General features: G+C 44.3%; 1 protein-coding gene across 3 annotated transcripts in view; it reads left to right on the forward strand.

The window, feature by feature from the left end:
• Positions 1 to 447: 447 nt before the first annotated feature.
• The window catches only part of HELZ (helicase with zinc finger), a 138,652-nt gene continuing 125,759 nt past the window's right edge, over positions 448 to 13,340 (forward strand). For 2 of the 3 annotated variants that reach the window (XM_083148191.1, XM_083148193.1), the window contains exon 1: positions 448 to 588. The gene's annotated coding sequence lies outside the window, so the exon portion shown is untranslated. Of the gene's footprint in view, positions 589 to 623; positions 835 to 13,340 lie in introns of those variants that run through there. The other variant, XM_083148192.1, reaches the window with a different exon arrangement.

The following is a 13,340-nucleotide window of genomic DNA, read 5'->3' on the forward strand; positions in this document are numbered from 1 at the left end:
ATATTAGCATATTCCGTTGCGCTTTAATTGAGGGATCTTTTCAAATCTCTACCCATGTCTGTGAGGAATCTCCTCTCTGCCTTATATACAGTAAGTGAGCAGTCGCCAGTCTGCCCATTCCAGTGAGGGATCTATTTTTGGCCCCATGTGAGGAATGGATCTCCTGATTGCCCCCTGTTAGTGAGGGGACACCCCTCCTCTATGCAGCATGTCATTGAGGGATCTCCTCTGTCAGTGAAAGATCTTTTCACTTATGTCCCATATGAGAGATGGATTTCTTCTGTGCCCTATGTGAGTGATCACCTTTCTACCAATTGTCACAAACAGATCTCTATCTTCCCCACTCTGTCTGTGAAGGATCACCTCTCACGACAGTCTGTAAGAGATCTGATTCTGGTCTATGTCGCGTAGCCGGGCAGTATGTGAGGGATCTCCTCTCATTCCCTCTATCTATGAGAAATCTACTCACTACTACCCCCCACCCCGTCTGTGAAGGATCTTTCTCCACACAGGAACTCTCAGCCCTTTCCCGCCATGCATTGCGGCCCCTGACAAGTCGATCCAAGATGGCGTAGAAAGTAATGACAGGTAAGTCCTGACTCCCACCCCCCTCTGCTGCCGCCGTGTCCCCTCCGCCGTCCTCCCAGTACCGGGGCACACCTGTTTCTGCTGACCGGGCTTCCCACGGCAATGTGTGCAAGCAGCGGGCCAGCGAGCTCCGGACGAGGGAGGGGAGAGGCCTAGTCTGCACGGCTCGGCCGTCTGTTTACATCCCGGCCTGCTGGGCTAGGAGAGCGCCCGGCGCCGGAGCACGGAGCAGGCCTGTTTGCAGAGGTAGGATGCTGGCTGTAATGGGTGTCGGCTGGGAGAGATGGGGGCACCGCAGGGAGTGGAGTTTGTAACGGTACATGTACTTATAGTGGGGTGTGCAGGGTATGGGGTCTCCTGAGATCAAAGAGGCGGGTGTACTGTACTATAGGGGGGGGCTGCTTTATGTGCTCCCTGCTAGGGTGTGATTACCTCCTGCTCCACGGGAGGGGTGCTGCTCTGTTATTGTGAGGGGGGTTTGTGGGGGTGGGGGCTGGTAATGTGCAAGTGGGTTAAAAGAGTGCTGGGCATTTTGGTCAGTGTAATTTTAGGGTGAAATGGGCAATATGCACACATAAGGGTAACCTGTAGTATTGTAGGGGAGCTGTAGTTAGACAACAGGTAAATGAGGTTTATTTGGCATCATTTTTATTCTTACAAATAATATTTGTAGTGTGCATTAATAGGTGGCTGTGTATATAAAGTGTGTGATGTTGCTGTGTCGCCCCCCCCCCCCCCTCCCAAAGTAGGTAATATGTTAGTGAGTTTTGTTAATTGATATGAGGTTATAGGGGCATGCTGGGTCTTAAAATATTTTTATTTATTATAGAATAGTTGGGTGCTATAAAGTCACTTTTTCTGCTTTAATACACTCAGAAAATCTTTAATATGCTTGAGATGGTGATTCACAGATTATATATATATATATATATATATATATATATATATATATATATATATATATATTTCTTTTGCAAAGAAAAAAGGGGGTATGGATCCGCACAGACTAGTACATAGTTCATATATATTCATATGAAAAACATCGAAATGACCAATATACTGGACTGCTCTTATGAAATTGAGGTAGTCTTGGATTGGTGGTGCGCCCAACACATTCAGTATTTGTAACTGAGTAGAGGGGGGTGTTTGCAAGAAGCAAACCAAAGGCACATTTGTCTTTTGGTTTGCTTCTTGCAAACACCCCCCTCTACTCAGTTATAAATTTCTTTTGGTAATATGTTTACATATATATAGATATGTGTGTGTAACCTGGCACTCCCAATATGGAGATAATGACTTGCTCCTGTGCACGCCAAATGACCGCTGGGGTCCAACAATAGGACAGCGTCACTCAGGAGATGAAATTCAATGGTACCTGAAACATGTTGGAGCAATAAAGTATTTTTTCTTCACCATTGAATTTTGTCTCCTGAGTGAAACCGTCCTATATGTGTGTGTATAGCTAGATAGATCGATATCCCCTGCACTCCAATATAGGCATGTAGCTTGCTCTGGTGCCTTCCTAGGCGTAAAAAAGAGGTTCTCCTCAAATATGCACATATAGGCTTCGCTCAGGAGGCTTGGTGAAAAACGATTTTAGTGCAACAAAATCACATCAACATTTCGGGGCTTGGTACCCCATCATCGGGATCCTGTGATTTTTGTTGCACTAAAATAGGTTTTTCACCAAGGCTCCTGAGTGCCGCCTGTTTGTGTACCATATATTAGCAGAGAAGCTCTTTTCCCTTACCTAGGAAGGAATTTAGGCAAGCTACATGTCTATATTGGAATGCACGGGATATCTCTAGCTCTATATATCTACATCTCTCTCGTTTGTAATTTATAATACTTGGTGAAGTGTAGGTTTTCTTTCTATAATGGGCAATGTTATTGTTGATTTGACTTGTGTTGCTAAACAAAGTTTATAACAAAAAACCTCTTATGTGTGTTATACATCTTAAGGTGGCCATACATCAGAAAGATATTGTATCCAATCATACAATCTCAGTTGATTGTAAGATGGATTGTATGCAGATTGTGTGCACATTGTGGGTCCAAAAACCACCAAGGACTGGCGGGGAATTGAAGGGAAAGTGGACACAATCATGAGCGCAATCGATCTGAAGATCGATCTTTCTAATGTATGGCCAGCATTAGGGGCAATTCCCCGAAGCTAGTCAGTGATCTATCCGCCAGTCAGAATTTTTTTTTTTCACTTTTACATTGTTCCCTTCTTAGGGGTTTAGCAAAATGGAGGAAATAAAAAAAAAAATTACGGTACTTGTGAGTTATCTGGGCGTCCGATTTGGGTGCATGCGATTTGCATTCGATATCGCATACGATATCGCATGCGATATCGTATGCGATTTACGATTTGCATGCGATTTAGCATGCGATTTGCATAAGATTTGCTATTCATTTCATTACCCCACTATCCCCAAAGTGTGTCTATCAACGTGAACCCGAAGCGTGGCGAGCGCAGCGAGCCCGCGAGGGGCGGCGGTACGCGTCCTCCGACCTTTTCATGCCCTACTATCCACTAGGGCGTGGAGTGAGAATAGAATAGTGTGGCGAGCGCAGCGAGCCACCGAGCCCCGCGAGGGGACGCGGACACCTGTGAAGCCCGCAAGGGCACGCGGATATCTGTGAAGGTGTCCGCGTCCCCTCGCGGGGCTCGCTGCGCTCGCCACGCTTCGGGCTCGGTGGCTCGCTGCGCTCGCCACACTATTCTATTCTCACTCCACGCCCTAGTGGATAGTAGGGCATGAAAAGGTCGGAGGACGCGTACCGCCGCCCCTCGCGGGCTCGCTGCGCTCGCCACGCTTCGGGTTCACGTTGATAGACACACTTTGGGGATAGTGGGGTAATGAAATTAATAGCAAATCTTATGCAAATCGCATGCTAAATCGCATGCAAATCGCAAATCGCATGCGATATCGTATGCGATCTAGTACCAAAATCGGACGCCCAGATAACTCACAAGTACCAAAATTACAGACCAATTCTAGTTCAGAATTGGTAAATCCCGATAATGGAACATGTTGGATTTTGCGATCACGCAACCCGGGTATCGACAATTGGCGATGGCTAAAGTTTGGGCACTTTATAATAATACTTTAAATTATTTCTGATGGCACTTTATAATAATACTTTAAATTATTTCTGATGGTATAATCAAATCTATTAGATAACAACACACCATGTTGGCCTAAATGGCACAGCCGTAGTGTTGCTAAGGAATATACGTTTTTTTTTTTTTCTGTATTAATTTGTCTTTATACTGTAGCTTAATTTGGCATTTTGAGGAAAGATAGTGTGAATCCTTTACTTTGGAAGCAGCAATGTATTATGTATCAGTAAAATTTAGCATATTGTTTCTGTCAATTCACATAATTGGAACTAGTTTTTTGCTGACCATTTCTAAAGAGAGTGATGCTCTGGGGTGCTCCAAGATATTGCATTGACTCTTACATGGATGCCACAGACACCTTCTAAAAAAGGTCTCAAGCATATTTCTACACATGGGATAAAGCTGGGCGCAGGCTCTCTCTTATGAAGACATCACCCAGTAGGATAAAGCAGAGCGGGACACCTGTCCTCTGAGGTCAACTACCTGGTGCACGGTAACTGGCTGCTCTTTTGCTCCCATGCTCATAAAACAACTGAAAGAGGAGGCTAATCAGCGGTCTGGTGTGCATGAAAGCACTCAGTGCTGAGTGGACCAGGGAAGATTCCAGCAATAGCGCATCATGCGCTAAACTGCCTGTGTGTGGGGTAAGAAGGCCATAGAGGCATGTCATTGTGGTTGGTGAGATTGTGACAGTTTTGCTTTTTTAAATGAAACTTTGTTAACCATGAATTGTGATGCTGACATAATTTCAATACAAATTCATTACATCCATTTTTACTTATGACCAGGTCCGGCAACCAAAATCTTGGGGCCCCATACACTGATATATCTGGGCCCCCATCCCCTCAAACGCTATCACCCCTACAGTATGCTGGAACATAAACTGGGCACACTGCAATCTGTGTTCTATTACACTGATGTGGCCTGCGCTCTATCATGCTCTCTCACCCTGCGGTCTATAACACTGACGCACTCCCTCACCCTGCTGTTTTTGCTATAGCACACTGACCTGCTCTCTATCACCATGGTCTGCCCTCTATCACACTGACGCCTCCTTCTGCACTCTGACACGGATGCCCTCCCTCACCCCGTGGCCTGCGCTACATCACACTGATGCACTCACCCTGTGGCCTGCGTTCTGTTACACTGATGCACTCCCTTAACCCATGGCCCACAGTAATGCCTCTTACACACAATAGCCACAGTAGCCATAGACTCACAGTTCTGATGGCATTTCTCCTCCAGGGACTTCTGGTATACATGTCCAGTGAATGTTCAGGGCTCCAGGGGAAGCTCAGGTAGTTAGCTTGGGGGTCTCTAGGGTCAGTTTACACCTGCTGCCTGTGCCAGTGCCACAGCTCCCCCACCTCCTCCAGCCTCTCAGTGGTAACACAGGCTGCCGTTGCACGGACCCTGTGTAAGCAGTGGCTGGGAGCTGCTGCCCGTTGAGTGGATGGAGACTTTCCACAGCCACTGCATGTCCACCAGAGCAGCACACAGCTTCTGCTGCCGCCACACACCTCCCCTCCTCCGGGCCGTGGTGTAGTATACACTGCAGAGGAATACACCTCCGAGGCCTGATTCTCCCGGGCCAACTGCGCACGGCCGTGAGCAATGATGAGTAAGTGATTGCGGGGGGCAGAACTTGTGAGGGGCTATGTTTTACTTCCATTTAAATTTTTGACTGAGCTCTGGGGGCCCCTTTGACCCTCGGGCCTGTCACTGGTGTCTCTCCTGCCCCCCCCCCCCTATCGCCAGACCTGCTTATGACACCCTATCAGTCAAGGAAAGCAGCATTACATATTAACTTGTTTCTGCAAGAAAAATAGATAATATTTAGGCCTAAGATCAAGAGTGAGTTGTTGGTTTTCTATTACATTGGTGCTCCTTTTAATGGTATTGCTTTATACAGATTCTTTGATCACAGGTGGGTTTTCTGCCAGAAAATTAGCCTTCTCCTATATAAAGCTCGAATTGCTCCATGCTAAATTATTGGAGTAGATGGAAAAAAATTGCTACTGTCACATGGGAGTCACTACTCTGGACACTGCATGCAGTATCTGTGAGCATATTTACCACCATATGAATGAGTGAGTTCACTGTGTGTGTGTGTGTGTGTGTGTGTGTGTGTGTGTGTATGTATGTATGTATATGTGTGTGTGTGTGTGTGTGTATATATATATATATATATATATATATATATATATATATATATATATATATATATATATATACGCACGCACGCAGCGTGGGGGGTTGTATGTATATGTGTGTGTGTGTATGTGTATATATATATATATATTTTTTAATTTTTTTTTTCACATAAAAACACTAGGTACTTGTGTAATATCTGAGCGGCCGATGTGATGGATTGTATGCCTTAACTTAAGGCATACAATCAGATGTGATGGATGCGATTTTTCGGAAAAATCTCATCGCATGCAACCAAATAGATTTTTCCATAGGATTCAATGTTAAATCAACTCCATGCCCACTTGGATAGTGGGGGTATGAACAGGACCATTTAACATTGAATCCTATGGAAAAATCGCGTCGATCACATGCGATTTGGTTGCATGCGATGCAATCGACGCGATTTTTCCGACCCTATCAAAAAAATCGGGCGCCCAGATATTACACAAGTACCAAACACTATGTTCTACATGTAGTTTTTCAATTTGCAGATAGAAAAACCACAACTGAAATCCAGCACTAATGAAATGAAAGCAAAACACTGTATCCAATAACACAAGTTGTACGCCACTATATTCTATATAATAGAATACAAATGATGTCCCTTTATGGGGAATTCTTTTCAGGGCAATGACTGTGAAGTGCCTCTGGAACAGTTGGTTGAAAACATTTCTTCAGCTGTATCTAGCTATTTTTTTTTCTTTAGTCCCCATTAGAAGACAATGTACACAACTTTGAGTTTCATCCTATAGAAGTCTTTCGTGTGTGTTGTGTTCAGCAAAAAAACATTCCAATACACAGGTGTAAACCAGAAAAATGAAGCAAAATTAGAAGTATAAATGGTTTATACAGCCATATTGAAAGTCATTTTGAGGTTTTTAATCTTGCCATTTTCCAATGTTTACGTATAAAACTTGCACAGTGCCATACATATATCAAAACATCACAGCTGTCTGAGTTATGAGACATTTTTCGATTTAGGAGATTTGCTCAGTGTTCTTTCTTAGCACAATTACCCAGTGTTTATTAAATTAGCATGTGTTCTTTGGGGCACTTGGGGCCAAGCCTGTTCAGCCAGCTAGGCTGTGGTATCAGAAAATCTGGGAATGTCTTCAAAATTAAGCAGATGAGGTCACTTAACATTTGCTCAGGGACATGTCTGGGCGACTTTGGGTTTGAATGACACTTTATACTGTTGTGTCAAGTCAGTATGCGTGTGCATATCTTTATATCTCATTCCATATTATTGCCTATTTTGTATTTTACATGTATATCGTTTGTTGATAAGGGTCTTGAAATTGATAGACAGATTGTTGAAGACTTCACAAGCCAAGAAAAGTAAAAAAAGAAACCATATGAGGATTTCAGAATTTATCAGAAATGTGTATGTTTCCAATAATTGTCAATAGTGTATGTCCTTTGTTTTTGATATTTGAAAATAATCCGCCAGAGTCTGTCAGGTTAGTACTTCCATATTGTTGCAGTGAAAATGTATTTTATTTTATACAGAAAATGGGCACCAGGTTTTCCCAAAATATTTATTCAGTTGTAGTTTTTTAAATGAGCATTTACTATCCCGAAAATACGGCAATTCGTATTCGTATTGATGTGCTATTACACCTATTTTTTACAAATGTCCTTTAGTAAATTTCCCCCATAATGTCAGGATACATTGTGTGTACCCCCCCCCCCCCCGGCATTTCAATTGTCAGAGGGGCACCTCCTATTGGCACGCATTGCAGTAAAAAATTTACACTGTAATGCCTACTACACCTCACACGGGTGCCGGATGACCCTCCGACAGTGGGGATCCCCACTGTCGGAGCCCCATACCACACCCACATCACACACCCATTACATGCTGTAATGCCCATTACATGTTATGCCACATAAGTGCTGCTTACCTACATGCTTGATGCCAGGCGTTGCTCCTTTTCCAAACCAGAGGTGATCCGTGAGCACGAATAAGTATAGCCGTCTCCAAACAGTAATTAAAAAAAAAAAAAATTGAATGAACTACAAGATATAGACAGATAAAATAGACACAAAAAAATCTACGCATTTTGGTATGCATTTTTCAGGAATACTGTCTGACAGCATTTAGGGCATTGGCTATAATAGGATGCAAGAGAGCATGTACTACACTTGCTCAAAAAATACACTAGGATACATAATAAGTGTGGGTAACAGCAGAACGCAGCAGGGCACAGGTGACATAAAAGGATATGGGCAACACTAGTATATGAGAGTAAGCCGCAAGAGGGCACGGGGAACATTAGAATGCAGAAGGCCACAGGCGATAATAAGAGGCAAGGGGGCATGCTGTATTTCTTGTAGGTGAGTTATGGTGCCCATACATGGTACACTTTGTATCGTGCGAAGCAATGTGCACTCCTGTGCATCGCACCTTACAAAAAAGTATGTGCATGCAGCCTGTACCTTCTAAAGTAGATCGCATTGCATCTAGCTCAAAACGCATGATGTTGTAGCGCATTGCATGCTCTCTGAACTAGATGCAATGCAATCGAGATCAAAACGCACGGTGCACATAGCACCGTTAGTTTGTCTGGCTCCTACACTTTCATCCTGGCTCCTAGATTTAAAAAAAAATTGTCAAGCCCTGGTTTAGGTCTAATGCAGGAATGGCTTCGCTGCAGCTCAGTGATGTGGCCAGACCAGAGATGGTAGTATGGTCCTGATCAACACCGGTACCTTCAGATGAGTGCCCGCTCCCACAGGCTGAACAGAGAGGTTGTAGGCCGTGGGCATCCACATGCTGCCGTGGGTACTGTGAAAATTTGAAGTCTGGGCTTCACCAAGGCTCAACCTGCAAAAGGGTTGTCGGGCCCTCCCCGGCTTCGCAGCTAGCACCTCCAGGCGCCGGAGGGGTAACAGGGCAGTGAGTGCAGGATAAAAGGGGACATTAAGGCTGGGGAAGCTGGAGCTCCACATATGTGTTGCCTTCCACTATGGCTGCCTGGCCAGGTGCACCACTCTGCCAGGGTAATACCAGGCAGCAGGGTGCACCTGATAAAATAGCACTGGGTAGAACACTGTGCTTTTATCTTTATAAGGGCCAGCATACAATTTGCTGGTTGTGTGGTTTGCCATGGTATATTTTCTTATCTTGCAATGGAGGATACAGGAAGTTATGGGGATTTTATTTTTTTAATACAGCTTAGGCTGTACATAGATGGACACTTACAGAAAAATAATGTGCAATGTTCGGAGAATGTAATACTTCTTTTACACCAAAACGCTGGGTCGCACCCGGGTTTTTGGACCCAGCTTCAACTTGGGTGTGACCTGGCACTTGTTACCTTTTACAACTGTCGGATATGGCAACCTTCACCCCCCCCCCCCCCACACGGAGGTGGTTCCTGAGTCTCCACTTGGCGATGACATCGCCAAGCGCCAGGACCGCCGTTCGCGGCGCCAGGGGCAAGCCCAGCACCAAGATAAGCTGCTGGGCTGCCCTCAGCCCCTGTGCAACCCCAGCAGCTGTCCGTGAAGTGAATGGATGCCGCACACAGGCATCTATTCACCTCCTCCCTTCCTCCGCTGCTGTCTGCAGAGTACAGACTGTTCTAAATATATAGTTTAGAGCAGAGAAGGGAAAGGGGAACATGATAGAAACTTTCAAATATATCAAGGGTTTTAACAAGGTACAGATGGGAGACATTCTTCACAGGAAGAGGAGCAACAGAACACGAGGACATGCACTGAAACTAGAGGGAGGAAGATTCAGGGGAAATGTGAGGAAGAATTACTTCACAGAAAGAGTAGTAGATAAGTGGAATAGCCTACCATCAGAGGTGGTAGACGCAAATACAGTAGTACAATTTAAACATGCCTGGGATAAGCATATTGATATCCTTACAAAAAAATAAGGATCAAATATGGTTTGAGGTAACATGTTTGAATAAGGGGCAGACTAGATGGGCCAAGTGGTTCTTATCTGCCGTCAAATTCTATGTTTTTATGACAGCAGCAGATGCTGTGTGTGCCCCTCCCCCGTCCAACCTGCGGATGCTGCGGTCCGGAGGTTGGGCTTCCCACATCGATGTAAACATGAGCTGGGTTTGATGACCCGGTGTACCCGTTTACACTGCCCTCTACCCAGGTCCTTCCTGTGTTCTACCCAGGCCAGGACCTGGCTAGAAGTCCTGTGTAAAGGGACACTGGTTAACGCCATTTACATCACCGCTGACCCCGGGTCCAAGAGGGAAAACCTGTGTTTTAGCGGCAGTGTAAAAGGGGTATTAGACTATATTCCATGGTATGAAGCCTACTTATTCAGGGGCAACTGTTCAGTGTAGTCCACATGGCATTTTCTCCCAGACCCTGTAGTTCTAGTAGGTGGAGCTTTGAGGGGTCCAAGAGGGAAAACCTGGGTTTTAGCGGCAGTGTAAAAGGGGTATTAGACTATATTCCATGGTATGAAGCCTACTTATTCAGGGGCAACTGTTCAGTGTAGTCCACATGGCATTTTCTCCCAGACCCTGTAGTTCTAGTAGGTGGAGCTTTGAGTGGTCATAAGGCCCCATCGACTAGTCAGATTTGGCCTTTTTTCATCAGATCCACCCAAATTTTCATCAGATTTGGGTGGATCTGATGAAAAAAGGCCAAATCTGAGCTCCCCCAGATCAGATGTGCTGCTGAGTCTCAGATCCATCTGACAAAAAAATCCCTGGTGCTGCACCAAGGATCCGTCTAGAATTGATCAGATGTATCTGAAGTGAATAGAGTAATAATTATAATAATGTAGCTTCAGATATGTCTGTGTAGTGAATGGGGGGCTTTCCGAATTGAAGCCTCTTTTTGAGCAAAATCCCAGGATAGGTTTCCCTAGTGTCAAGCTAAGGAAGAAAACAGTGTGTGCTTGCACAAATAAGCCAGCACTGCACACTTGTATATTTTACATTGTAATAAATTAAGTTTCTAGGGTTTACAGATCGTATCTCAAATATCTTTAGCGTTAATGCAATATGCTGCAGTAAAAACTATTACAATTAAGTGAGTAAAATCTTTTTAGTAGGATGGTGGGCACCTATTTGCTGAGCGATAGTAAACTTTTTTAGAAATAAGACTTTAAAATGAGTTGCGAGCAGTACTTTTTATTTTGGGCATATTACCCAATTTGTTTCTGCTAATTTAAGATGATATACAAAGTAGGAATCTGTTTGTCAAATCTTGAAGCCAGCATCCTGTTTAAGTAACCATATGACTCATAATAAGCTAAATAGAGGACCCAAAATAAGTGCAAGGAATTTGCAGATACCTGTTTTGTGACGTAGAGATTGCCAGGGCGGCCATGAGGGTGTTCAGGGGATGACCATAATGAGCCCTGACTGCTTAGGCTGCCCACCACTTTAATTTTTAAATTATATTTGAAGTGCTGCACTCTGGCCCAAGTGGATAGAAGATGGCTTATTGCTACATTTGGTGCAAAGATGTCCCTTCCTGTTGCTCCAATGCTTTTCTGCAGCGTGGTCCTCGTTAACTATATCCTCCCTCGTCTGTACATGCCGGACATTAATGACCTGCGGGATCGTGCTTCGTTAATAATATAGCTGGGTGCACACTAGACAATATGCACAACATTATCATGCATATCGTTAACTATTATAGTCTAGTGCTGGGGTAGCCAACCCTAGTCCTCGAGAGCTACCAACAGTGCATGTTTTGCAGGTCTCCTCACAGAATCACAAATGAAATAATTAACTCCAGCCGCGGACCTTATAATATGTGTCTGTGATTAATGAGTGCAGCAGCTAGGTTGTCTGGAAAATGTGAACTGTTGGTAGCTCTCGAGGGCTAGGGTTGGCTACCACTGGTCTAGTGTGTACACACCTTTAATCTGATCTAGCAGCACTGAAGTGATTATAATTTGTGTGTGGTGTGTAATTTGTGTTGGAGCAGGGAGTAAGTGTAGGGATCAGTGAGGTTGGGTGGCAACAGAGAATAGTTGTAGGGAGCATTGAGTGAGGGATAGTGTAGAGAGTAAAGGTGGATATAGGTATCAGGGAGTGAGGGCCTTTGTACAGTGCAGTAAAGCTGGCTATAAACTACAAGGAATTTGCCAAATGGCCGCCATGTTTATTGGGTCCTGGTGACCATGCCGAAAGCCCATTTGAAAATTCAATTGGTTAACTTTTTTGAATATTTCAGCTTGCCAACCCCTAATCTATCTACTTTTATTTTTTTATATATCCTAAACATTGGTGCGCTTCAAATTTAGTATGACACCTGTAGCTGAACAGAATAATTTGCAATAGTTTTTGTTTATGCCATTTGACCACGGGTTGGCATTATACTATTTTCTGGATGGTCGCAGTTATGAGTTGAGTGTATGTCGGTTTAGACTGCACAATAACACAGCTGACTGCAGGTCCAAAATCCTGTCTTGTTTCCCAACATATCAAGTTTGTCTTTGTAATTCTAGTTTCTGATGTGGAATGACCAAATGTATCAGTCACTAAGGTGCATTTAGTAGTACAGAAGACTGGTACTGGTGTAAGTTTGTGTCATTGGGCAGTATTCAATGAGGCTGATTCGCCATGTTCTATGGCGAATGTGTGCTATTTTTATGCTCTAAGGTGAATCTTTTTACTGAAAAAGTGAATTGCCCTATTCAACGTGCAATATTCGCCGGCGGCGAACAGTGAATGACGTACAATTCACCATCTGATAGTCTCCGCAATCCGCTATGGTTTGTCAATGTGATTCGCCGTGAGTGTATTCAATGATCAGATGGCGAATTGCTTTCTTAATGATTTTCGCTGTGTGTCACCGTGTAGCAATCGCCATCTTTTTATGGTGAACTTTTAAAATAAAGTTGTTTTTTTATTTTTATTTGGTGTAAAAAAATCAGGAATTTTATTATGGGAAGAGGAATGCTATTTTTATTCATGTGCTTACAGCACATGAATATATATTTAAATATATAATTTTTTTACACATAAAAGCCAGCAGGGTGCCGAGAGCCGCTCATTAGATATTCATATATTCACTGCTCCCGATCATTATATATGCACGATCGGGAGCAGTGCAAGCTGCTCCCTACCTGTGTGCCCTGCTAGCTCTCCTGGGGGGTAGCTTGTGCTGCCTGGGTCCCGGGGAGCCCTCCTCCCCCGCATACATTCTGGGGCAGGCAGGGAGACTTCCATCTCCCTGCCTGCTGACGTCCCCCGGCTCCCTGCGGCGGGTAAGAATCGTCATCGGGGGCAGCGAGCCCCTGCGGCATTGAATACTGTGACAGCGATGGCTGGCAGCGAAGGCTCCAGCCCTCCGGAACACGGCGACTGTGCAGCGAATCCTAAACGGGATTCGCTGCACATGCCAAGTATTCACATTGAATACTGCCCATTATTGAATTGCAATGTTTATAGTACATTGATCAGTCACTGATGTATATGTCAGAATACTG

This window comes from Crinia signifera, chromosome 6, assembly GCF_055691185.1.
Source record: "Crinia signifera chromosome 6, ASM5569118v1, whole genome shotgun sequence".
Classification (NCBI taxonomy): Eukaryota; Metazoa; Chordata; class Amphibia; order Anura; family Myobatrachidae; genus Crinia; species Crinia signifera.